The sequence below is a fragment of the Dipodomys ordii genome, unplaced genomic scaffold (genome assembly GCF_000151885.1).
Source record: "Dipodomys ordii isolate 6190 unplaced genomic scaffold, Dord_2.0 Scaffold17, whole genome shotgun sequence".
Taxonomy (NCBI): Eukaryota; Metazoa; Chordata; class Mammalia; order Rodentia; family Heteromyidae; genus Dipodomys; species Dipodomys ordii.
In genome coordinates this window covers 10,528,399-10,555,373 of record NW_012267233.1, presented here as the reverse complement: position 1 = coordinate 10,555,373, position 26,975 = coordinate 10,528,399, and positions in this window count along the sequence as shown.

Sequence of the window (26,975 nt, the reverse complement as noted above, 5' to 3'; positions counted from 1 at the left end):
GATGAGATCTGAGTATGGGGTTTGGAGCCAGCCTGGACAGGAAAGTCTGTGAGTCTCTTACCTCATATTAAGCACCCTCAAACCTGGAAGTGGAGGTGTGGCTCAAGGATTAGCCTTGAGCCAAAAAAATTAGGGACAGCACTCAGGCCCTGAGTTCAAGCCCCATGACTGGCACAAAAACAAAAAGAAATAAAAAAGAAAGAAAAAGAAAGGAAAAGAAAAAAAAGAAAAGAGGAGTTAGGTAAAACTATAATAGAATAATCCAGCAAATATTTATTGAGCATTGATTATCTGCTTGGTGCTGAAGATATGAAGATAAGAAACTGCACAATTATGCTTGAAATATAAACATTTATCTAACTACTCAAATGATATTTCTGATCTCAGGGACCACTGGAAACTAGCTGTCATGGGGGAGGAAGGTTAATGATTATTTATGAGGTTCATTAAAACAATGACATTTGACTTCTGATGAATTACTAAAGTATGCAGAATGGTGGTGGTGGTGAGAAAGGGGGGGGAGTTTATTTTTGATAAACATCATGTAGTGTTTGGCTGTGGAGTAGATTCATCTCAATGCTAAAATTTCATACCCGGTCTAGTTGACTTGTCTTTTGTGATCACATTCTGTGTTCTACTTGTTTTCTCTGGGAATATGCGTCCCATCTTGCCTGTTCTCTACCTCAGTCTGTGTCATACACATAAGCTGTGACCACCTTTTAATTTTCCATGCTTCTTGTCATAGTTGCTGATCAAACTTTTTAAGAATGTCTGTTCTTGTTCTGGCTCTTTTCACTGATTTGTTAAAATTCCACTTGTTTTGTTAATTTGTAAATTTAGTTCATTTACTTAATTTTTTCAACTTTGCATCTAATATGATTTCTCCTTTGTAGATTTTTTTCTTAACGAATATGCCAAACCAGGAAGTCTGCACTTAACATTTAGGCTTTCATGCTACAGTTAGGATTAAAAATGTGTTGTTTGGAGCTGGGAATGTGGCTCAGTGGTAGAGGGTTTGCCTAGTATGCATGAAGCCCTGGGTTAGATTCCTCAGTATCACATATACAGAAGAGGCCAGAAGTGGTGCTGTAGCTCAGGTGGTAGAGCGCTAGCCTTGAGCAAAAGAAGCTCAGGGACAGTGCCCTGAGTTCAAGCCCCAGGACTGACAAAAAAATGTGTTGTTTAATATGACTTACAGAGTTGCCCTGGAATTTCTAGACTGTTTTGTAATTATCTAGTCAGCTTGATATTAGACTATTTCTTCATATTCATAGTCTAGACTTTCCCTTTCAACTTTATTTCATTATGTTTGATGATGTCAATTACCCCACATTACTTAGTTCAATAGCTTTTGTGTGTGTGTGTTGAACCAATAGACACTCAGGCCTCCTACTCCACCGGCAGCATGGGGCAGCTGAGAGCTTTGGTCTCTCAAGTGTCAGAAACTAGTCTCCTAGAAGAAGTGCAGCTTGAAGCTGGGTGCCAGTGGAGGTGTGGCTCAAGTGGTAGAGTACCAGCTTTGAGTGATAAAGCTAAGGGAGACTATGAGGGTCCTGAAGTTCAAGCCTTAGCACCAACACACACACACACACACACACACACACACACACACACACACACTGTAGCCTGATCACCCTAAACATACAAGTAAATTATAATCACTGGCTCTTGGTCCCTCTACTTGCCAAAATAGAATTGTACTCTACAGTTAGGCAGGACTTCAAGAGCTAGCTTATCACCTCTACAAAAGACAAGCAGGGAGTTGGAACTTTGTATCCAGTTGTTTTAAGGGGAAGATCTACATGTGACAAGTATTACATCTGCCCTCAGGTTCCTGACAGAATCATTTTGTGCAAAGGGACACTGGGAAATGTAGTCTTCGCCTGAATGGCCATAGATGTAGCTCAACTCTGTTCTTAACAAAGGAAGGCCAGCCAGCCACAGGAATCGTAACCATTCCCAAGTGGAACTAAGAACCTGAAGTCAGAGCCAAATGCCAAGGAGAGAGCTAGGAGTCTCGCAGCTGTCTCTGTCTCCATCTCTTTGCCCCTAACGGTATTGTGCGGCCTCTGAGGCTGCTGCAGGACTCTGTGGGGGCCAATTAACTTGTTTCCCACCAAGTTATTTTGAGGATTTATGTTCTTCAGTCTGTCCTAGGCTGTCCTACACATTAGGTAGATTGTAGCTGATCTTCTTCTGCCTATACGGATCCTATTTTTAGATTAGCAAAGAAGAACATGCACACTGACACGTGGTTTGATGTTGGAACAGGATACCTAAACATTTCTGGAAATTTTAGCAGGTACGGTCACCCTGCTGCTCTCATACTGCCACATCCTACTCCAGTAGTGGTCCATGGAGGGACCTGGGAGGATGCATGTTTCCTAGTTATTATTCACATAGCTCCACACCCCTTCTTGGCAAACCATTCTTGTGCAAAAACACAATGGCAAGCAAGCATAGAAGGAACATTAGTTTCCTCAAATAGATTGATTCCCCATTAAGAGAAAAGGGAAGATTTTGTAGCTGTATCTCTACAGAATTATTAAACAACATGTTCTAGAACAGGACAAAGTCAGAGGCATTCAGAAATATGGAACAGAAGAGACCCAGATAATTAACTGAAGAAAAGTCAATATCCTTGGGTTCGACTCCTCAGTTCCAGATAAACAGAAAAAAACAGAAGAGGTGCTGTGGCTCAAGTGATAGAGTGTTAGCCTTGACCAAAAGAAGCTCAGGAATAGTGCCCAGGCCCTGAGTTCAAGTGCCAGGACTAGCAAGAAAAAAAAGAAATTCATATTTCGTAGCCTGGCATTTAGAACCATCAAAATTAAGGTATTAATCTCCTTTACACATTTAAATGCAAAAAAGTAAATAAAATACTTTTAAATTGGTACATTATAATCGACTAGTGGATGTAAGAATTGTTCAACATTAGGAACTCTACTAATATAATCGAATACATGAATAGATTAAAGGAGGAAACACATTTGACTACCTCCATAGATACTGAAAAATCATTTGATTAAATCTCACATATATTGCAATTAAAAATTCTCAGCAGATGGAAGCTCACAGCCACTGGAAATACAGAACACATGGCACTGATTGGAGCAAAAGTCAAGATTTTCAAGAAAAGGTGGAGTTTCCCCCAGTCATTTGCTACTATTTGTCCTTACCTACTGCAGTCTCACTAATCTACAAGATAGATACACAAAAAGCACTTAAAGATTCAAGGGAGGAATCAGCTGTCACCATAGACAATATCATTGTCTAGATAGAAGATGTAAGGGATACAATGAAAAATAATTAAGCTAGGAAAGATACAAAATCAACATATTGGAAAACTACGAAAATGCTAAAATATTTAGGCATGAATATTCTCAGAAATATAGGATATGTATATATATATTTGTGTGTGGATAAAGTTATAAAAGTTGTTGAGAGACAGAAAAGAAGCAGAAGGGTGCTGAAAGGCAAAACATCATTGTATAGAGATGTCAAATTTCTTGAAAACCAATGCATACAACTCAGGACCAAGCAAAATTTTAATTGAACTTTTAGTAGCTTTAGATAAAGTTATTTTAAGGGTGTGAGTACGGCCAATATCTAGAAGGGTGGGTGGGAAGCTAGTAGTAGCTGAATTGTGGAACAAAGAGAAGTGAGACTTAGGAACAATTTACCTCCTGGGCCTTTGTATTTTGTACCATCTACATGCTTTCCCTAGAAAAAATGCTAAACCAAGTCAAAAAAGGAGATAAACTATTTGAAGAAGGCATCGTTTTAGGGGGAAAGAAACTGCAATGACATCAAATAGGAAAACATAAAACATTTCTGCTATTACAGAAGAAATTGAACATTACAATAGAATAGAATTGAGAATTTTTAAAAAGGAATCACATGGGGCTGGGAAGGTGGCTCAGTGGTAGAGTGCTTGCCTTGCATGCATGAGGCCCGGGGTTTGATTCCTCAGCACCACATAAGTAGAAAAAGCCGAAGTGACACTGGCTCAAGTGGTAGAGCGCTAGCCTTGAGCTGAAGAGCTGAGTTCAGGCCCCACAACCGATCAAAAAAATCAAAAAGTAGTCATACACGCACATATATGGTGATTTACGTTAGGAAAATGCAGTACTCTAAGACAGTGGATAAAACAATCAACTCTTAAATGAATACTGAGTCTTTCAGGTCTGTAAAATGAGGCATGTGACTACAGAGGAGTCAGTCATAGAGGATTATAAAATATTATTCAGCCTCTTAAAAAGGGAAAGAAATCCTGAAACATGCTAAGTCAGGATGAAAATTGAAGGCATGTACACTAAATGAAATAAAGCCAGTGACAACAAGACAAATATTGTATTATCTTCCTCATAGAAGGTACCAGGAGTAGTGAAAGCAGGAAGTGGAATGGTGAGTATTGGGGCTGAGGATGAGAGGAGAGGAGGAGCCATTTGTTCAAACATTTTTATCGTTATTATAATGGTGATGTACAGAGGGGTTACAGTGACATAAGGAGGAGTCCGTTTTTATTGGGTACAGAGGTTGATTTTTGCAAAATGACAAGAGTTCTGGATGATGGATGGTGGTGATGGTTGCACATCAATGTAATGATATCTGATACCACTAAGCAGACACTTAAAGGATTAAAAATGGTAAATTTTCTTGGGGGGAGGGTCCATTCATGGGGCCTGAACTCTGGGCCTGGGCGCTGTCCCTCAGCTCTTCAGCTCAAGGCTAGCGCTCTACCACTTGAACCACAGCGCCACTTCCAGCTTTTTTGTTTTTGCTTATGTGGTGCTGAGGAATCGAACCCAGGGCCTCAGGCATGCAAGGCAAGTGTTCTACCACTGAGCCACCTTCTCAGCCCCTAAAATGGTAAATTTTATGTGATATTTATTCCTTATAATTCTACATTGCTGGAGGGTTGCAACAAGTTCAGAATGTGTCAGATATTTTTGCATTCTGTTTGCTTTTTGTATTGTATCCCTGCAAACAGGACACAGATGAGCAATGCCAGCCTTAGCAGGGCAGGCGTTTAATGATAGGACCTAGTGCAATGCTTTAATGCCTGTGACATCTTTTCTTAAACATTTTCCCAAGAAGTCTCTTTTAAAATCTATTTTGTAAAAGGTGGAGTAGATACAGAGGGCTTAAGTGGCTGCCACTTTGAGTCAGGAGGCCTGAGCAAACACAGGTGGCTGTGGGTGTTGGTAGTGAAAACAACTGTGGGTGAGCAAGTGGTGGGCAGGCAGCAGCCTCAGCCCCTCTCAGCAAGGTGGTAAAGATGCATTAGAATGTGGGACAGAAGGAGGAGGAGGAGGAAGGGAGGGAGGGAAGAAGAGAAGGAGGGGGAGCTGGAGGAGGAGGAGCTTCCCATGGCTGCCTTTGGGTCATTTCTGGTGTCATCTGCTTTCTCTGTTGTTCAGTTTACTCCCAGGGTTTCTTTGTCAGGGTTTCTAGGCATGGATGAAGAGCAGAAAGGAGACAGTTTACAGCCCATCTCTGGACTGAGTCCAGCTCATTCCTCTGGCTCCCCTTCTCCACAGTAAGTGTCCACTTCCCATGCCTGCCTGCAAGTCCCTGAGCCCCTTCCCTCCTGGCCACCCCACAGATGAGGATGCCTCTCCCCTCAGTAGAGTGTGGACTCCTCAAGGCCCTCTGGCCACATGTGGCCCAGGATACAAACAAGTCTGTGGCTGGAGAATTGTCAGAGGACTTCAACAGTCCACTCTGTAAATTTGAAAGTTGTAACTGCTACTCAATATACGGTGGGGTTGGAGGTTACAAGTGAGTTAAAAAAAAATCACTTCGGTGGTATTTTTTTCTCTCACTAAGCGACAGTCTCAGCTCTCAGCAGGGAGCTGAACTGAGTCCAAAGTAGGAAACTGATATTTTAATTTGAATTGAAACTGAACTCAAAAAACAATATTGTTCTCTCTTTGAAGCTTGAACTAGATCTGACCTGGACAAAATCCAGAAATTTTCTTACCCTATTCCATCTCTCCAAAAACAACCCACACGACCAGTCTAGGTCTCTCAGAGTTCTGAAACTGCTTCCTACTCTGTTATATTTTTTCCAACTGAGTTGAGGGATATGTCAACAACGTAAAAAAGAAAGCCATCTTATTACCTTGATAGGAGCAAGAGATCTAAAAGATTATCTTTGCTGTTGAAAGAATAATAAAAATAAGTTGGTGAGCATTAAAGATTTTTTATTAGGAAAAATTAAGGGATGGATATAAGATTGATTTCAAGTTCCATATTGCCATTTCATGTACACATGTATACTCATAATCCTTTTTTAAAGTGATGAATTCAAGCAATTACACACACACACACACAAAATTGAGTGACTATTGTACTCCTCTATTTGTGTTTCTGGATCTTTAAGTCATTTCAGTGTAAGAGTCAGGTGGCAGGAAGTATAGGCTTTATGAGTCAAATGCAGGATCTCCTCCAGATGAAGCATATCTAGAATAAAGCTGGAGCTCAGTACTTAGTGTTGAGGGAACGGACTGACAGGAAGTTTCCTCAGTTGCCTTCAGATCAAAGACTCTGCTGTATATCCTTGGGACTGATTTCAAATGTATGCTCAGCTCAGTTTAGCTTAGCTGTGTGTGTGTGTGTGTGTGTGTGTGTGTGTGTGTGTGTGTGTGTACACCTGTACTGGGGCTTGATCTGAGGGCCTCTTACTCTCACTTGGCTTTTTCACTCAAGGATGGTGTCCTACCACTTGAACCATGCCTCCACTTTCAGCTCTTTGGTGGTTCGTTGGAGGATAAGAGTCTAGGAATTTTCCTGCTCAGGATGGCTTTGAACCGTGATTTTCAGATCTCAGCTTCCTGGGTAGCTAGGACTACAGATGTGAGCCTCTACCACAGTTCCTCTAGCCTCCCCTTGGTTCCTATGTTTCTTTGTCCTTCAAATTGCTCCTTTTTGACATCATCTCCTCTTCTTTCCCTCCTGCAGCACCTTCTCTGTTTCTGTGTCTAGTATTTCCAATTCAATTCTGGTGACAAGTGCTGTCTTAAAATTCATGCCAGTGAATTTCCTGTATTTCTGTACTCCTATCTGTGCATAAATATGACACATGGACCCTACTGTACAGCAGTTAAGTCATCACCATGTATATGTGTGTGACCCAGTGCAATCATTCCATTGAGACATGACTTGCCATCCATTGCTTTTGGGGCAAAGAGCAAGTCTGTGAGGCAGCACCTCCAAACTCTTTCATCAGAAACATCAGGTATCTGTCAATCAAGGTGTTTGATTCCTAACTGAAAGTGACTATCTGATCTGAAGCCAAAGGGCTCTTGTCCAGTGGAAATTAGATAAGAAGCCATGTGACACAAAGACCCTACTGTGGTCTTTGTTCATGTCCCCACAGAAACCCCTATATGGAATCTTGTTTTTTTGGCCGGCATGGGGCCTGAACTCTGGGCCTGGTCGCTGTCCCTCAGCTCTTCAGCTCAAGGCTAGCGCTCTACTACTTGAGCCACAGCACCACTTCCAGCTTTTTTTTTGCTTATGTGGTGCTGAGGAATCAAACCCAGGGCCTCATGCATGCAAGGCAAGTGCTCTACCCCTGAGCTACCTTCCCAGCCCTCTTATGTGGAATCTTAATGGCCAATGTGATAGAATTAAGATGTGAGCCTTTAGGAGGTGATCTGATAACGAGAGCAGAGCCCTCATGAATGGGCTTGTATCCTTATAAAAAGGCAAACACCTGTGTATTTTCTCTTTCCACTATGGAAGCCAGCAGAATTGTAATAAAATTTTGTTGTTTATAAATCACCCAGTGGAAGGTCTTTTCTTACAGCAGCCTGAATTAACTAAGACAAATCCCCAATGGCAAAGCAAGTCTGTTATACAGGGCAATTGTTTCCTGGATCACTGGAGCCACCTTTGCTCCTGTCTTTGCTGGGGCCTTTCCTGGTGCTTTGGAGGATACTGGGTTAGCCTTTCAGTGGACTTCATTTGCCTTCAGTTTTCCAGAATTCCTTTCTGTCATTTGTAACCACAAAGCCCTGGTGATCAAAGCGTTTGCAATAGTTTGAGAGCTTCCCTGTGCTTTATCCCACACTCTCCTCCTGCTTCACAGAGCAGTGTGGATCCTCTAGCCGTCATGAGCAGATTGTTCATCTCCTCACTCCGAGGTTGCCACCTCCTTCCCAAATGCCGGAGCGCTCACCTGTGCTTCTCTGGATTTGGATTCCGCTGCAGGTTGTGGGCTCACCTGTGTGTATTAAACTTGCCATCACTTTGGGATGACAGGGGAACATTTCCTTGCCATTTGGAGAACAATTGGAACTTTACTTCTATTTATTTACTTAAGCAGAAACCAGCTAAACCAGAATGAAACCGGCCTACCAGAATCCTTCCCACACCACTTTCCACCTGGCCTCCGTAGGACAACAGGTGGCCTTTGGGTAAAGCTGGCACAAAATGCCAGGGGGGAGGGGGCTTCCTAATGGGTTGACATTTCCAGCATAGAGCAAGTCTTTGTGAGGCGGCTCGGTGGTTGCTCCCATCAGGAATGACAGATAAATTGTCTGGGGCCAGCTTTCCCCCACCCTCCTCCCTCCTCCTTCATTCCCTCTTCCAGTCTCTCTGGGCAGAGATGGTGATGGGCTCAGCTGGCTTTCACTAGTCTCCTTCCTTTGAAAACTAAGGTTCTTCTGTGTAGGGCAGTGGTCTGGGAAGTGTCAGGGACTCCTAGAGCTCTCAGGTCAGGATCAATACAGTCCTCCCCTTTAGCTCTTGGCTGGCCTGCTGGGCTTGGTGGCCTTAGGCAGTAACCGTGCTGTTGCTTCTTTCCTGTGGACTGACAGCAGTCACCCTAGCAATTTTTGATACTGCCAAGCAACTGCTCATGTTAGTTTGATGTGCCCTCCTGAAAGGCATTTCTAGATCTGGTTCCTCTCTCCATTCTTGGCTGGTGGAATTGCTGGTTTGATTGGAGTAGAACAGAATATACATAGCTACTTAATGTTAACCACTGGGCAGCATGAGATTCATCTAAGCAAAGTAGGAAGAAAGGAGAATCTCAGCAGCTTTTCTGTGAGCGGTTTCAGAGCACCAGTCCTGGGCTATGGGTGTTGGAGGGCCGGGTCTGCTATACAGGCAAATTCCTTATGTGTTCTGAGCCTTATCTGTAAAGCAGAGATATTAGTGCAGTTGCTTTGGATTCTAGTGATGAATAACTGAGTTAGAACCCAACAAGCTCCTAGCTTGGAGACTGGCCCACAGTAAGAGTCCACTAAAAACTAGCTGTTGTTATTCTGTGTATGTGTGTGTGCTGGTCCTGGAGCGTGAATTCAGGGCCCGTCCATTTACCTTCTTTTTGCTCAAGGGTAGTGCTCTACCACTTAAGCCACAGATTCACTTCTGGGTTTTTAGGGTAGTTTAGTGGTGATAAGAGTCTCATAGGCTTTCCTGCCCAGGGTTGGCTTTGAACTGCAAGTCTCAGATCTCAGCCTCCTAAGTAGGTAGGATTATAGACATGAACTACAGGTGCCCAGATAGCTATTGTTATTATTGGTAATAAAATCACCCATAACTGTCACCAGAGATGAATGAGCTATGTGCATTGGGCTAGCACTTGCCCCCTGCCTGGTGCTTGTGAGGGCTGTGAATCAGAATTGAAGCTATCTGAAAGTTCTCTGCCTCCCCGCTGCCAAGGAGGGCAGCACGGGACAGAGCGATGCTAGTGCCGAAGTCCTGAGATTTAGCTCACCTGGGAAGGAGAAAGGGGCTAATAGGATTCCATTGGCTACACCTGTGAACGTTTGTCCTGGCAGGCGTGAAGCAGAGAAACAACGAGTTGGCTCATCCGCAGAGCTATTGCTCCCACCTTTCACTGTCAGCCTCCTCTCCTGGAGGGAGGAATGGCAGTCTGGTCAAAAGAAAGCAGAGAAGGGGCAGTATTGGTGGCTTCATCAGCGGATGGTCTCTGTTGCTGGTGTTCAGGCAGGAAGCTGTTGCCTGGCTGATGTCTGACTTGCTGGCAAAGGACAGGTGCTGTGGTTTGGATGTGCTGTGACTTCACCAAAGCTCACACTGATGATGGAAATGGGGTTCCTAGTATAGCAGTGTTAGGAAGGATCTGTAAGAGGGATTAACATCTTTCTTGCAAAACTGAATTCATTCTCTAAATAGTGGGCATTATAAAAATGGGCAGTTTCTTTGTCTTCCTCTTGTTTGCATGTTTCCACTCACCAGTCTCACATGCTCTTCTGCCCTGTCCTGTCATCTGCTATGTTATGAGACAGCTTAGGTTCTTGTCAGATTCAGCTCCTTGGTCTTGAACTTCCAAAACTGTGAGCTAAATAACCCTGTTTTCTTTATAAGTTATCCAGTCTCAGTTATTCTGTTAGAGCTAAAGAAAAGAGACTAGTAGAGCAGGGTAGCTTGATGGCTACAGAGTTGTTGAGCTTGATTGAGAACCAGATGGAGCAGCAATGAAAAAAGAAGCCTGCAGACATTCCCAAGTAAACACTGTAGAAGAGGAGGTGTGGCTCAGTTGATAGAGCACTAGTCAATAGTGAAAGCGTCACTTATCAAGTTAGAGAACTGGTCTTGGACCAAAAAAGAGGAAAGGAAAGGAAAGGAAAGGGGGAGGAGGGAGGAAGGAAGGGAGAAAAGGGAGGAAGGAAGAAAGAAAGGAAGGAAGGGAGGGAGGGAGGAAGGAAAGAAGGAAGGAAGGAAGGAAGGAAGGAAGGAAAGGAGGGAGGGAGGGAGAAAAGACTTGTTGGAGAGTTTCAGAAGGGGGAATGCTAGAGAGAGACTTTAGGACTGTGATGACTGAAGAATGCTGATATAGGAGCAAGAATGGGTTGAATGTGAGAGACAGGTGAATATTCATTGATTTAAGGTGCTCTGGAGCAATTCTAGCACAAATATAACGTATGCTGTTAGAGATGTGATTGTAGAGCTAAATTTTTGCATTTAAATTCTCTAAATTTTTATCTCAAAACTTTTTAATTTCTTAAAAATTATTGAGGGCTGGGAATGTGGCTTAGTGGCAGAGTGCTTGCCTAGCATGCATGAAGCCTTTGGTTCGATTCCTCAGTACCGCATAAACAGAAAAAGCCAGAAGTGGAGCTGTGGCTCAAGTGGTAGAGTGCTAGCCTTGAGCAAAAGAAGTTCAGGGACAGCTCCCAGGCCCTGAGTTCAAGCCCCAGGACTGGCAAAAAAAATTTAATATCTTTGAAGTGGAATGGTACAGGCCCGTAATCCTGGCATTTGGGAGGCAGAAACAGGAGGATCAGAGTTCAAGACCAGTGTTAGCCCTGTCTCAAGAGAAAACAAACCATTGCACACCCAAAGAACTTTTGATTAGATGGGTTTTAGCTATCAATATGAATGGCATTAGGCATTAGAAATGAGACCTAAACTATTAACTAGCTTAAAAGTAACAATGAATCTATTGTACACAAAGATGACAACATTACTACATGTCTGTAAAAATAATATTTTATTCTACCTTGTCATATGAATTTACAAAATACTGCTGGATTCTCATAGCTTCTTTTTAGTCAATTTGTTGTGAAGTACATGGTTTTACTTGAAGCAAATGAAGAAAATCCTGATTCACAAAGATACATGTACAGAAGGAAGGATCTATGAACCCTTCCAGAGAGGGATCCTGGGACTATACTTTGAGAACTGCTGGTCTGGAGAGAAAGTCACTTTAGATAAATATTTTGAAGTGATCTTCCAGGAGGTAAGGATGGGTAGAATGAGAGGAGAACTCTTACTGGGAGAAGCAAGAAAGAGAACCTCATGGAGAGAAGATCTGAGGACGGGGCACATTTAGTAAGCTGATCCTAATTATTCAAAAATTCTGCATTTGCAAATTTGCCTACTTGCTAAAATTTATTTGTAACTCTAGAATCTACCCTTGTGTCCTTTGGGTGGTGACTTACAGAATACTAAATAGGTGAAAAAATTGGATCTTCCAATATGGTTTCAAATCATAGTGCAAATGAAGAAGCCTTCCAAGACAAAGTATCTCTCTGACCTTCTCTCTGACCTGTTGCTCACCCCCATTCTCTTCCCCCCTCCCCTGCAAGTCTTACAAACTACAAGGCCTCTTCCTCAAAGTGGGCCAGAGAAACTGGAACTTCTTTTCTTGAAAGCCAGCCATAAAAACCTCAAAATATTACTTTCATGTTTTCCCCATCTTTTTGTATAACTGGCCATAAAGAAATTAAGACCCTAGGGGGCTGGGAATGTGGCTTAGTGGTAGAATGCTTGCCTAGCATACATGAAGCTCTGGGTGCGATTCCTTAGTACCACATACACAGAAAAAGCCAGAAGTGGTGTTGTGGCTCAAGTGGTAGGGTGCTAGCCTTGAGCAAAAGAAGCTCAGGGACAGTACCCAGGCCCAGAGTTCAAGCCTCAGGACTGGCAAAAAAAAAAAAAGAAAGAAAGAAAGAAAAAGAAATTAAGACCCTCAGGCCAAAGAGGTCCTTACTCATCTCTGGAATGTTATAACTCAAAGACCAAGGAGAATCTTGGTAGATAGATGCTTTCCCTTGGCTTGCAGCTTTGTATCCAGTCATAGTTTTATAGCTGTCTCTGTGTCATAGAACCTAAGCAAAGGAGTGACAGTCCACTGTTTGTCTTCTGTCTTCATGTAAAATTGCAATAAATATTCTGGTGGCTCACATCTGTAATCCTAGCTACTCAGGATGTTGAGATCTGAAGATCAAAGTTCAAAGCCAGCCTGGACAGGAAAGTCTGTGAGACTCTGATCTTTAAATAACCACCAGAAAACTGGAATTGTTGCTGTGGCTCAAGTGGTAGAGTGCTTGCCTTGAGCTGAAGGGCTCAGGGACAGTGTCCATGTCCAAAGTTCAAGCCCCACGACTGACAAAAAAAAAAGAAAGAAAAAGAAGGAAGGAAGGAAGGAAGGAAGGTAGGAAGGAAGGAAGGAAGGAAGGAAGGAGAAGAAAAGAGAAGAAAAGAAGACTCTTAACTCTAATTAACCACCAAAAAGCTGGAAGTGGAATTGTTGATCAAGTGGCAGGGTGCCAGGCTCAAGGTTCAAGCCCCAAATCTGGGACACACACACACACACACACACACACACACACACACACACACACACACACACCCCTCTATAATCACATAATAACTTAGTTCTATTTTTCACTTGTTAGCCTATCTTTTCATATACAGCTGTCAGCCATGGCTCTTTATGGTAGGCAGGAAAGAAATGGCCCCTTTTTATAATCCTCCAGATCCAGCAAGATGAAGCTCTGGCTTTAGCTCTTTTCTGTCTTTACTGTTGCTTTTTTATTTTATTTTTATGATTTGTTTTTCAGGTAATTTTTTGTTGTCATTTAATTGGTCCCAAGCATGGTGGGAGGTGCTGTGGGCTCCCAACTGGGATGCCTTGGTGTCTAATTTATGCATTAGGGAAGTTTAATCCAGCCCTGAGTTATAGCAATGCTGCCTTAGAGTTCACTGTTAATCAATATATATCAAATAAAGGTCTTTGCACAGAAACACACACACACATACACGCACACAGCAAGACTATTTTGATCATTTGACAAAAATGCAATCAGAGGCTCATAAAGTTACATTTGTCCCTATGAGCTCAATTCCCAAGAGTTAGGATTTACTAATTCATCATCATGAAACAAAACAAGCTTGAATAAAAGAACTGACTGCACAGGTAAAAAGAAATCAGGGAAGGCCAGAAAGAGTGTGAGGAATAGCTGCTGTGGGACATAGTAGGGAAGTAGAGAGAAAGTGCTCATCTCTTCTAAGAACAAGCTTGTCATTTCCCATACTCTTGCACTCTTTTTTTTTTTTTTAGTCCAGTCGTGGGGCCTGAACTCTGGGCTTGGGCGCTTTCTCTCAGCTCTTCAGCTCAAGGCTAGCGCTCTAGTGCTTGAGCCACAGCACCACTTCTGGCTTTTTTCTTTTCGCTTATGTAGTGCTGAGGAATCAAACCCAGAGCCTCATGCATGCAAGGCAAGCGTTCTACCACTGAGCCACCTTCCCAGTCCCTACCCTCTTATATTTATAGTAAATATACTACTCAGGGGGTGCAGTCCATTCCAGGAAAATAAGAGAGTAGATTTATTCTTGCCATGTAAGGGAGGAGAGAAAGAAAGGAATACAAAACTAGAAGAGAGCTGATTGGAAAAGGAGGGCTGGAGACTTGCAGGTTGTTTGGATGAGAGCTCTTCACTTTCTCAGAGCTAGACAGAAAGGGAACTTTGTCTCACTGCTGCTCCATGTGACGGTGCAGACTATGTCAGCCAGGCATTGCTAGAAAGGCAAGCCCTCTTTGATTACTCTGGTGGATTGGGCTGCAAAGGAAGAGTCAGGACGCTATCTTTCAGGTAATTGCATTCAAGGTGAACTGGCTTCTCTTGCCATAGTTAGATTCTCTAGGCATGGCACACTTCCACCACCTGGTGACCGCACAGTTAAATTGCAAAACCTTTTTTTTTTTTTTTTAAGAAGTCAGGGAGACATCTTTTGGCTGAATGGAGAAAACTGATAGGGATGAAGGTATAGCAAACAGTTGCTTTTTTTTTTGTTCATCTATAAATAATAACGAGCAATTCTAACTGAGCCTCAAGTGATTATTCTTAATGTCTTGGTTAAATATGCATTAGGTGGTCCCCCCTCCACCAGTATCTGGTAGACCCTGAAGGTTCAAACCACGCCTCAGATGCAAGAAGCTAGAGCACAGTTGTTTTCTCCAAAGATAAGAGTCTGATTTCGCTCTGCTGGTAGGATCTGGGGGGAAAATGCCATGGATGGCTTTGAAGTTAAACATATTCCTTCCTGGCAGGTGCGAAGTACTCTAAAATTGTTGCATTAGTAATTAGTTCTATTTCCTTTCTGGCCTTTCGCTTTGAAGATGTAGACACCTATGGTGAGGAATGAGCTGTTAAACCATTGACACTTTAGTGTGAATAAGTGTCTTAGTCACTTTTCTAAGGTGAAACTTGTGGCTTCCAGAGGGTCTTAGAAAGAGGGTCCAGGAGAGGGCCCTAAGTGGGAGGAGGGGTCTTCCAATGTGGGCTGAGAGGGTCAGAGACCCTGCTGTGCATGGCAACCTCCCTGCCCCCAGCCTCAGGAACTCTGATAAACAGTGATGCTCAGCTGACCAAGGCAAGCAGTGTGGTGTGGGGGCTTCTGGGAAGATACAGGACAAATGCAGAGAAAGACTCAGAATCTGGCCTTCTAGCTTTTGCTAAAAAAGAGAATAATCATGAAGAAAATGACAAAGAGACACAGTTTCATAGGACAGGAGCTCAATGGAATGGGATGGGGGCTGAGTTCTTCTTTCCACACTTCCCAGAGGCTGCCTTTCTAGTCCTGGCCTGCTTCCTGAAATCATTTGAAGTCAGGACCCTCATATTCAAATACAAATGAGAGCCAGGCACTGGTGGCTCACGCCTATAATCCTAGCTACTTAGGAGGCTGAGATCTGAGGATCGCGGTTCAAAGCCAGACTGGGCAGGAAAGTCCGTGAGACTCTTATCTCCAATAAACTACTCGAAAACCGGAAGTGGTGCTGTGGTTCAAGCAGTTAGAGTGCTCGCCTTGAGCTGAAGAGCTGAGGGACAGCGCCCAGGCCCAGAGTTCAAGCCCCACAACCAAAAAAACAAAAAAAAAATTAAAAAACCCACTTTTATCCAATCATACTTTTGTATGATAGCCTAATCTTTATCACATATATGCATACATATACATATAAGTTCATTGTTTCCTTGGGTCTCTATTTCCAAAGGTACTTTTCTCTTGTTAATCTATGTTTTCTTATAGAGGCTTAGCTATGACACCAAAATATGAAGAAAAGACATTTCTTTTCTCCTCTATTTCTGTCATTCCCAAATAATGAGAACAATTTTTGGTATGACAAGTATTTGGTATTGTATTGGGCAAAGCCCCACTGGAAGTCAGAAATCATATTGTGATTTGTACAGAACAAGTTTAATGTAAAGAACTATGGAAAGCCAGGCAATGGTGGCTCACACCTGTAATCCTAGCTTCTCAGGAGGCTGAGATCTGAGGATCACCATTCAAGGCCAGGACAGGAAAGTCTGTAAGACTCTTGTGTGTGTGTGTGTGTGTCTTTTTTTTTGGTTTTTTGTTTTTTTTTTTTGATCCAGTCATGGGGCCTGAACTATCGGCCTGGGCGCTGTCCCTCAGCTCTTCAGCTCAAGGCTAGCACTCTACCACTTGAGCCACAGCGCCACTTCTGGCTTTTTTTCTTTTTGCTTATGTGGTGCTGAGGAATCGAACCCAGGGCCTCATGCATGCAAGGCAAGTGCTCTACCACTGAGCCACCTTCCCAGCCCAAGTCTGTAAGACTCTTATCTCCAATTAACTACCAAAAAAGCTGGAAGTGGAACTGTGATTCAGTAGAGCACTAGCCTTGAGCAAAAAAGCTCAGGTAACTGAGTTCAAGCCCCCAACCACCACCACCACCCCAGAACAACAACAAAACAGAACTATGGAGCCAGACATGGTGGTACACACCTTTCATCCCAGCTGCTCAGGAAGCAGAAGCAGGAAGATCATCATGAATTTGAGGGTCGCCTAGGCAAAGATAGTAGCAACAAGACAGTAGTGAGGCCTTGTCTCACAAAATAAAAAAAAACAAGCACAAAGCAAATCTCTTCCACCTGTTCCCCCAAAGGCCTGTAAGTATTATTTAAGTCATGGTAGAGCACATGTCTGCAAGCACAAGGCCCTAGGCTCCATCCACAGACCACACGTGTGTGCCTGTACATACATACATACATACACACGCATACACACGCACGCATGCATGTGCTCACACAGAATCATAGCCACACATTTCCAAGACAAAACTGGAGCCTCTAAAGGAACAAAGGTCTCAATCGAGGTCATGTGGAAGGCATAATGTCTAGATCAGCTAGCACCCAAAGCCTTCTAGAGGAGCAGGTAATCTAGGGGCCAAGCAATTCCAGTCAGTTTAGGTGAATACAGGGAGAGGTGAATGTGCCAAAGTGGGGAAGGGGCGCTAGACAGAAAGGGGCAGAATAAACTGTCTAGAAGAGTAGAGTCTGGAAAGATGGGGAGGTGTGGCCAGATGAGGCGTGGCTCTTCCTGGTTCAGGCCCAGCCTACTGCAAAGGCCTGTGGGTAAGACAGCCTCGGAAGTGGGCTCCTGCATCAGGCAGGGGGTGGCAGGATAGAAGACTGGAAGCTTCATCCCCATGTGTGAAAATCCCTGGCCTCTCTTCACTCCTGACTGCCCAGGACTTTGCAGCTCTGCTTCTGTTTCTTCCTCTCCCGCTCCTTCTGCTCTAGGCTCAAAACAGAGCTGTCGCCTCTCAACTTGTGTTCCCACATTGTCCTCGCTTGCCTAAGACACCAGATGAATTCCTACCTGCAAAGCTCAAAAATTAAAATGGAAGACAAAGAATAAGGTGGAGAGAGGTGACCACATGAAAATCCAGAACTTTCCATATAAACCTGCTGTGGACTGAATGTCTGAGTCCCCATCCCCAATTCATGCTCTGACACCCCCAACTCCAAATGATGGCATTTAGAGAGGAGGCTTTGGGGCGGCCCCTGGGCTCTCAAGATAGGATCAGTATCCGAATAAGTAAAGATACCAGGGTTTCCTTCCCTCTCCCTACCAAGCCCGGACATAGTGAGTAGGTTGCCATGCACAAATCAGGAAGTGTGGCTGCCAGAACTTACACACTGCACCCTCACGTCTGAGTCTCCAGAACTCAAAGAAATAAATTCTTGGTTTCCTTTTTTCTCTTATAGATATTTTTTCTTATTGTTGTTGTTGTTCTTTTGTGTTTGCTTTGTTTTCAGTTTTGGAGTATGAACTTGCCTTAGAACACAGGTACTTTACTACTTGAGTCCTATCTTTAGCCCTTTTTTCCCCCATTAGTCTCCTTCCTCCATCAGACTGGCCTCAAACCATGATCCTCCTACATACTCTTTCCTCGTAACTGGGGCCACAGGCATATGCCATCACACTTGGCTTATTGATTAAGATTGGGGGAGAGTCTTGCCTTCTCCTAAATAGCTGAGACTACAGGCATGAGTCACCATGCCCAGCCCAGAAATAAATGCCAGTTTTTAAGGTACTAGTCTATGATATTCTACTGTGGCAGCCAAAATAGATTAATACACAGACTAAGCAAAATTTAAAAACCAGACTTGTGGGGAAAAGTGTATACACACACACACACACACACACACACACACATATAAACATATGGGATAGGCAACTTGCTCAAACTAAAAATAGTTAAGAAATTAAAATTTAAAATATTTAAATTCTTTTTAATTTAAAAATAAAAAATTAAATCAAAATACAAATACTTTCAATTGGAAAATGAGGAAAAAACAGCTTATACAAGTTAAGGGATGAAGGAAGAATCTAAGAGTTGACAAGGTGAGGAGACAGATTCTTTCTTCCAGCTTCCAGAAATAAATTCATTCCACTGCCACATTGGTTTCAGCCTGAGAGACCTGCTTGCATTTCTGACCTTAAAAAAGACACGTGACACAATAAACTTGTGTTGTTTTACAGCAACAAACTTGTATTGTGGTAATTTGTATAGCAGCAACAAGAAACTAATAGTTATTAGTCAAAGAAATAAAAACTTTCTTAAATAATATTTTTTGCCTTTAGATAAGCAAAACAAAAAAAGGGTTAATGTAGTAGATTATAAACACATACGTACTTTCAGGAGACATAGAAATTAATATGCCCTTTGTGGGGGGTCATTTGATAAGATATATAAAAATCTTTAACTGTGTATACTCTCTAGTCATTTTATTTTTCATTGATCATTCCTAATGTACTTGATTTCTACCTTCATTCATATTATGCATATATCTATATTATATATCTCTATTGTATTGTATGTACAAATATATAATCAATGAAATACTATTCAGCCTTAAAAGGAAAAGAAGAAACCTTGTCATTTTTAACAGTGTTGATGAACTTGGAAGGTATTATGCTGTATTAAACAAGCCAGACATAGAAAGAAAAATACCACAGTATCTTACTTATCTGTGGAACCTTAAAAGTCAAACTCATTTAAACAGAAAGTAGAGTAGTGGTTGCTAGAGGATGAGAGAAATGAAGAGATGTTTTGATCAGTATCAAAACATCCATTTTCATTTAGACAAGAGATTTATTGTGGGCTGGGAATGTGGCTCAGTGGTAGAGCACTTGCCTTGCATGCTCGAGGCCCTGGGTTCGATTCCTAAGCACCACATAAGCAAAAAGAAAAGAGCCAGAAGTGGCGCTGTGGCAAGTGGTAGAGTGCTAACCTTGAGCTGAAGAGCTGAGGGACAGCGCCCAAGCCCAGAGTTCAGGCCCCATGACTGGACCCCAAAAAAAAAAAGAGATTTATTGTATAGCATGGTGACTATAGATAGTAATAATAGGGCTAGAGGCTCAAGTGGTAAAGTACTTCCCTAACATATACAAGGCCCTGGTACTAAAAAGGAAAAAAAAAATAGAGGGCAAAATGGTAGATTAGAAGCTTCCTTGGTTTGATTCCATGAATGAAAATGAGAGGGTAACAGAGAAAGACTATATTTTAAAGAGAGAAAGAGCATCTGAAATTAGAAATGAAAGATAAGACTGCTAAGAAACATGATGAAACTGAAAGGAGTCAGAGAAAAGTAGGAAACAGTTTGCAGATGCAACCTTGGCTCCATAGAAGGGAAAGGAAGCCAAAGACACAAGTACATGTAAGCCAGGCAGCTCTGGTGATAGACATGCAGACTTAGCCGTGGAATAAACCCGTACTTCCTGTAAGCCCTAAAAACAGCGCTGGAATTTGCTATGACAGTGAGTACTCCTGCATGACAGGCTAGCATTACAGAAAGACAGTTTATTGTTCCTCTAGCCTTGCTATGGTATAGTCAGGAGCCCATCTTGAGAAAAGGCCTATTGTTTGAGATTGAGCTACTCCAAAGAACTGGAAACAAGGGACACTCATGACTGAGGGAGCCTAGAGACATCTTGTCAATGTCAAGATGGGAGATGGTCATGAGAGGAGATATGGAAAAGGATCTGAAGTGGACCTACTAAGAAGTTTAAGCTGCAGGGAGAGCAGGCAGAGATAGACAGGGTGGTTTGTAGTAAAGAGCAGGACCCATCCTGAGACTCACTGCAGAAAAAAGATCTAGCTTTAGTGGGTAGAATGTTTGACTGCTACTTCCAACTATATGCAAGTTGTTACCTGGTTAAATTAAGAGCTCTGAGCCCATGTCCCAAAAAAGCCAAATTATTTTCCAGCTTCATTCATCCCACAGGGTGGTTAATGGTTAGAACCTGATAATGTTCAGACTGGCAGGCAGAGAGCCTGTGTCTCTTAGTTCCCAACCCTCTAGCCCAGAACTCAGTGCATTGTTTTATTCCTCTACTTTCAGGGTGTGTGTGGTGTGGGCGAGGAGATCTCTAGGCTTGGATGCTTCCTGTTCCAGGGGCACAAACTCAGGACCCTGTGGAGCAAGTGGGAACCTACCCAGCACAAAGGATGCAAAGCTCTCAGCAGAAGTGGCTTCCAGTATACAAAGAAATAAAAACATCCCTGAAGGGGACAACTGACCTTTGAACAGCCCTATCTTCAGCCCGTATACAACACCATCCTGTACACTAGGAACTACAAGAGACTCCAGATAGTTTTTTGTTTGTCTCTCTGAGTGATACTAGATATCAGACCCAGTGCTCTGAGCACTTGGACACATGGGAGAATGTTTGGCTACTGAGCTATACTCCCAGTCTAATGGTGAGAAACTGAACATCAGCCTTGACACTACCTAGTCCTGTCTCAACATTGAGAATGCACTAAATAAGCCTCCAACCAATAACCTGACCTCAGATGCATAAATCTCAATGAAGAACAAGAAATATGAAAAAAGAAGGCATTATAACCTCTCCAAAATTTAGTAATTCCACAATAACAGATTCTAATGATAGTGAAGACAATGAAATCTCAAACAATTCGAGTGATTACAAGAGTAGTGAGTAACATTAAAGAGGACATGAACAAATGTCTGAGTTAATTCCAAAAGAAGAACAAACAGCTAAGTCAATTAAGAAAGATAACACAAGCTAAGAAAGAGGAATTACATGAAGACAAAACAATCCTGGAAAAAAAAACACATAAATTGAAATTCTGGAAATGAAAATCTCAATATGTAAAAAAAAATAACACTTGAGAGCCTCATTAGTAGACTGATGAAGTAGAATGAAGACTATCAGGGCTTGAAGACAAGGGAGATGAGTTGAACATACAGGGAATGATAAGGAAAAAAAGACAAGAAAAGAAAATAAAATACAAATGAAATATGTAAGACTGTTGAGACATTATTAAAAGACCAAACTTACGAATCCTGAGTATTGAAGAAGAGGTATAAGCTAAAGACATACAAAATGTATTTGAGAAGATAATAAATGGAGGGACAAACGTGAACAAACACAACAGTATATTTACTAGATGCTGTGTTGAAAATGAACTATATAATTTGTGGGTGGGCACAAGAGGAAAAAAAACTGGGAGTGAGGGAAGGGGTAACATTGTCCAAGAAGAAATGTACTCTTTACTTGACTTATGTAACTATAACCCCTCTGTACATCAATTTTATATAATAATAACAAAAACTAAGAAATATAACAGAAAAATTTTCAAATATTGGGAAAGAGATGGTACTAAAGGCTTAAGAACACCAGAAAAGATGAGAAAAGTCTTTGCATAGCATGTGTTAACATAGTATAGCAGAACAAAGAATAGTAAGAGAGAAGCACTAAGTCAAGATACAGGCAACCTTTAAATTAACAACAGACTTCACAGCAGAAACTCTAAAAGCAACAGGAGTGTGGAATGATGTATTCTAAGCCCTGAAAGAAAATAATTTCCCACCTATATCGCTATATTCAGCAAAACTATTCTTTGTAACTAAGGAGAAACAAAAATATAATGATAAATAAACTATACAGAAATTCATGATCACTAAGCCAGCACGTTGAAGATACTTAAATTAATCCTACACAAAGAAAAGAATGAACATAATAAAAAGAGAGAATTTTAGAAAGCTCACTAGGCAAATAAATAATCAAATGATGGTTAATAGTCAAACATTATAAAAACAACAAAGAACTACAGGTAATTGAAACCTCTACCTAGTGACTTGGCTTGAGATACACAAATCTCAATGCAGGTAACAAGAAATATGAAAGTAAACAATGCAGCATGACTCCTCCAAAAAAACCAATAATACCACCAAAACATATTCTGATAATAGTGAAGACAATAAAATCCAAAGAATTCAAAAGAATGATTATAAAAATGACCACTGAAATTAATATTACTATCAATACTGTTATATACCTTTCAGTAATAACTCTGAATGTTAATGATCTTGTTTCTCCAACCAAAAGACACAGATTAGTGGGTTGGGGTTAGAAAGTAAGATCTCACCACTTGTTGCCTATAAGTAATACACCTCAATGGCAAACTCAAATATAACCTAACGAGGAAGAACAGAAAAAGCTATTCTAATCAAATGGAGCCAGAGAGCAAACAAAACAGTTATTCTCATATCTGAGAAAACAGATTTCAAACAAAACTAATGAGAGGAAATAATGTAGGTGATTTCATAGTGATAAAGGCAACAATCCATGAAGAGGATATAACAATTATAAATGTATATAAACCAAATATTGGCACACAAAATTTCATAAAACAAGTATTATTAGACTTACAAGCACAGATAGACCCTTACACAATAACCCATTCTCAACAATAAGTAGGTCATACAAGCAAAAGAAAATCAACAAAGAAACCTTAGAATTAAATAACACTCTAAGTCAAAAGGATTTAATAAACATCTACAGAATAGCCCACCTCACAACTGAAAGCATTCCTCTGAAGTCAGGAACAAGAAAACTCTTATTCAATGTTGTGTTTTAATTCTTAGAGCAATAAAGTAGGAGAAAGGAAATGAAAGAGATACAGTTTGGAAAAGATATTGTCCAATGATTCCTACTTGGAGATGATATGATCCTATATATATATATATATATATTTGGTCCAGTCCTGGGGCCTGAACTCTGGGCCTGGGCACTGTCCCTCAGCTCTTCAGCTCAAGGCTAGCGCTCTATCACTTGAACCACAGTGCTACTTCCTGCTTTTTTCTTTTTGCTTATGTGGTGGTGAGGAATCGAACCCAGGGCCTCATGCATGCAAGGCAAGTGCTCTACCACTGAGCAACCTTCCCAGCCCTGATCCTATCATTTAAATACCCTAAAGACTCTACCAAAAAACATTTACTTGATAAGGTATCATAATATAAAATCAATACACAAAAATAGAAGTTCTATACACCAATAAGAAACAAACTGAGAAAAAAATAATAAAAACCTCATTCATAATAATCTCAAAAGAAAAAAAAGCCTAGGAATATCTTAACTGAGTAGGTGAATGCCCTCTACAATGAAAACTGTAAAGCACTGAAAAAAGAATTGAAAGACATTAAAAGACTGGAAGACCTCCTATGTTCATGGATTGGCAGAATTAATAATGTGTATAGTACTGAAAGCAATATTCAGATTCAGTGCACTCACTGAAATTCTACTGTCATTGTTCACAGAAATTTTAGGAAATTAATCCAAAAATTCAAATAGAAGCATCAGACTCCAAATCATGTAAGCAATCTTCAGTAATGCTGGAGGTACCACAATACGACACTTTCAAATAATACTATAGAGATATAGTAACAAAAAACAGCATGGTCCTGGCACAAAAACAAAGCAATAATGTTGAATATCTTTTACTGGCCCTTCTAACTACTCTTCCCACTTTCCTTTCTGCTCTGGGCCTGGGAAGGTTGATCTCCACAGACCTATCCAAACACTCCCTTGAGGCTCACTTAGGGACCTATCCTAGGCTTCTGTAGTGAAATTTCCTGATTCAGTTAACCCCAGGACACTGCATGATCTCTTGTTGGTTTAGTTTCTGTAAATACTACCCTTACTTTGTAAATTAGCCCTTTTTTGTGTATGTCATCTGTTTCCAGCAAGGGTACTTACTAATACAAAAGTTATCTCGGTGTGTATGGTGTGTGTGTGTGTGTGTGTGTTTGTCTGCTATGAAGAGTATGAAGAGGAATGTTTTCCTTCAAAACATCTTGAGTCTGGGACTCTTTTTCTTTTTGATCTTGAATCTTTTGTAAACGCAATAACAAAACATAGCTATAGCACATTGCAATACTCATGTAAGTACATACCAACATAAACTTTAAATTTTTAATTGTTATTATGAAGGTTATGTACAAAGGAATTACAGTTATATGTCAGGTAATAAGTACATTTCTTTTTGGACAATGTCACCCTTCCCTCTCTCTCTCCCAGATTTTCCTCCCATCTCTGCCCATAAGTTGTATAGTTCACTTTCAACATAGCCTCTAGTGAGTACCGCTGCTGCAGAGTCTGGGAGTTTTAACTAAAATTCCATTTTTGCCCCCAACAAGTGTGCAATAGACGTATATCTGTTACACTTTTATCCTCCTCCAGCTTAATTCTATTTTATGTCTCCATTCTACAGAAGAGGCAAAATTTATGGTCACTCTGGTTGCTCTTACTTCTCTACCCTAAGTTTCTCCTAAGTTTTATAAATAGGATAAGATCTCTGTGTGTGTGTGAGTGGGGGGCAGGGGGGAAGCGATATCGTGGCTTGAACTCTTGGTCTGGGCACTGTCCCTGAGCTCTTCAGATCAAGGCAAGTGCTCTACCACTTGAGCCACAGCACCACTTCCAGTTTTCTGGTGGTTTATTGGAGAGAAGAGTCTCATGGACTTTCCTGCCTGGGCTGCCTTTGAACCATGATCCTCAGATCTCAGTCTCCTGAGTAGCTAGGATTATAGGCGTGAGCCACCTGTGCCCAGCAGGAAAAGATCTTTTTGTCTTTGGTACAAGTAGTGAAATGTCACTTGGTTAGGCAAACTCTTGCTGGTGTGGATAGAGAACTTCCCCCACACCGGTGGAAGTGGATCTGGTACAGCTTCCTTGGGAAAGTTTTCCAGAGTCTACCAAAGTTGAACAAATATCCCCTGTGACTGAGGCAGTCCAGCCCTATTTCTGTCCCCTAGGAAATAAATAAATAAATATGTACAAATATAGATATGTATGTATATATTTCTATCTATCTATCTATCCATCTATGCAAAAGGAAAATGTGAAACTAGAAACAATTCCTGCCCATTGGGATAAATAATACATTGTGTATTCACACTGTAGAATAGTGTATGCCAATGAAAGTGAACTATTTCCATTGTATAGCAATGTAGATGAATCTCATGTATGTTATGTGAAGCAAAAGAAGACAAGCACAACAGAATGAACACTGGATGGCTGTGTTTGTATAAACCTTTACTAAACAACAGGAGCTTTTCTCTGGCATTAGACTCAGGCAGTGGGGGATGGGGAGGGAGACAGTGGGAAGAGCAGAAAGACAACAATTGGAAAGAGGCTGGGGAGGGACTGGGAACTCCTGAATTGGAGAGATCCCACACTTCAAAGGTACTATTTCTGACAGCTGCACTTCCTTGAAGTGATGTTATATACTTCCAAAGCGTTTATTAAAAAAAAAAAACCACATGCATTTAGTTTATGTCTCCAAAGGGTGAAAGTTTTGAAAGTGAAAAGTTAAAAAAATAAAGTACTGTAAACAGTCTCTCAACAGACAGAAAACAACAATGCTCTGAGGAGATGGAGAAACTGGTTATTTAAAAAAGAGTAATCTCTGATTCAATTAGTATATGTTCTGCTGTAAAATCAATTATAATAATTATGAAGTTGTTGGCAAATCTAATCACATCAAAAAGTTCTGCATAAACTGGGCACGGATGGCTCACACCTGTAATCCTAGCTACTCAGGAGGCTGAGATCTGAGGATCGTGGTTCAAAGCCAGCCCAGGCAGGAAAGTCCATGTGACTCTTATCTCCAATAAACTACTCAGAAAAAGCTGGAAGTGGAGTTGTGGCTCAAGTGGTAGAGTGCTAGCCTTGAGCATAAAAAGACTCAGGGACAGCACCCAGGCCCAAAGTTCAAGCCACAGGACCAGCAATAAATAAATAAATAAAATAAATTCTGCATCGTGGCAGGTGTGTGGAGGAGTGATACAGATTCGGTCTGATTTTATCTGGCACACACTGTGTGAAGTCGTGTTGTGTGCATTAAAAACTTTGTGAAGCATGGGCTTAAGATCAACCTGGGGAGCCTTTATATTAGATAATATCACACTCTTGAAAAATGAAACACCTATACCTTCCTTTTCCTCCAAAGTAGTTTTACTCCAGGCTCCCAATATGGGCATGTGCAGACGTGTCAATTAGTTGTCCAGGGGGACTTCATTCTGACGTGTCCACATGCACCCTGTGTAACTTGATCAGACGCATCCCTCTGATGACTCTCCCTCACCCTAACTCTTCTCCCTTCCCAAGCCAATCTCCACGAGCGGCGGTGTCGCATTTTCACACGTGTGCTTGTCGACCACATTCACTCTCTTCTTCCGCCTCCCTCTCCCTCCTAGAACTTGCACAGGTCGCTCTTGGTGGATTGCTGCTGGGGCTGCGCATACACCTTGCTGCCGCTAGATGGCTCTGGGCCTCACCGTGGCGCGGCGCAGAGGGTTTTGTCTATTTATACTGACGGATCGCCGGCCCTCCTGTTACAGTTTCATAATCCTCTTACGTAATGCTGGCTTGTCAGGGGCGATTAATCATCACCCGGCCGAAGGGAGGGGCGGGGACGCCTCAAGGACGCGGTGCACCCCACACCCGCCTGGAAGGAAGGTGAAGGACGGAACTGTGTCTGGGTAACCAAGCCGAACCCCCATCCACCAGACTTTGCAGAGACAGGTGCAGGATGGGAGACAAAGAGCGGGGAGCAGGTGACCAGCAGGAGGCGGGGACCAGCCCCCCCC